We start from the raw sequence: 1,322 nt of genomic DNA on the forward strand, positions 1-1,322 counted from the left end.
ACTCAGACTTATTCAAAACGAACTAACATGACTTCGGCTCAGAGAACTGAGTTATTAGCTTTAGTTTGGGCTTTAGAGCTGTTTCCACAACAACCTGTAAATATTTATTCAGACGATGCTTATTTATACATTGTAAGCCGGGTTATTGAAATTGCCTTTTTTGGACATACGGCAGATAAAAGCCTTTCTCATTAAGCCTTTCTCATTTATTTATCCGGCTTCAAAAGCTTATTTAACCCAGGAATGACCTATATGCTTCATTGGGCATATAGAAGCACACTCACAGCTCCTGGGGCCACTAGCCGAGGGAAATGAACATGCTGATCACACCACCAGCGCTGGTGGAGCTGTTCCTATTTACTCTTTGTTAGTTGCACAGCTGGCTATAGAGAATCATCAATTGCATCATCAGAATGCATCTGCCCTAAGACAGAAATTTGGATTAACTTGAGAAAGTGCTCCTCAAATTGTTAAGCAATGTAATCAATGTCATATTCATCTGCCTGTTCCTCATTATGGAGTTAATCTGTGAGGACTATTACCCAATTATATCTGGCAAATGGATGTTACTCATATTGGGTCTTTCCAAAATACTCTGTATGTACATACCACGGTAGATACAAGTTCTGACTTTATATATGCCACCGCTCATTCAGGTGAAAGTACTAAACATGTCATTAGTCATTGTTTGCAAATTTTTGCAGTCCTTGGCCTTCTCAGACAAATCAAGACTGACAACAGGCCTGGATATACTAGTAAAGTATTTCAACAATTTTGTAAAAAATTTCAGATTGCACACATAACAGGTATAGGCTATAATCCTCAAGGACAAGGCATTGTGGAATGCGCTCACTGTACTCTCAAGGTTCAAATATAAAAACAAAAAGGGGGAGTCGCCCCATAACTCCTCAAAATATATTAAACCATGTACTTTTTACTTCAAATTTTTTGAATACAGATGGTGATGGTCAAAGAACTGCAGAACAGTTCTGGTCCCCTTCAGGTAATCCACAAGCAGTTGTTGGAAAGATCCATTAACTAATGAATGGCATGGCCCTGATCCCATATAGTAGAGGTCCAGAGGGATGTTTTGTTTTTCCTAAAGGTGCAGACGGACTTCATTGGCTGCCTGAGAGGCTGAGAGGCATTGTGAAGATGGCGGATGGATCAGACCCAGAAAAGCTCATCCTTCCCTTGAAGTGTCTGAAGATCATTCCTCTGGTAGTTCTTCCATCATCCAAGGGAACTCGAAGAGCACACAGTCCCACATGGGGGGATATTAAACATCTGACATCGGAAGGACAAGACATGGTTTGGCGTCA

The sequence above is a fragment of the Pteropus medius genome, unplaced genomic scaffold, assembly GCF_902729225.1.
Source record: "Pteropus medius unplaced genomic scaffold, Ma_sr-lr_union100, whole genome shotgun sequence".
NCBI lineage: Eukaryota > Metazoa > Chordata > Mammalia > Chiroptera > Pteropodidae > Pteropus > Pteropus medius.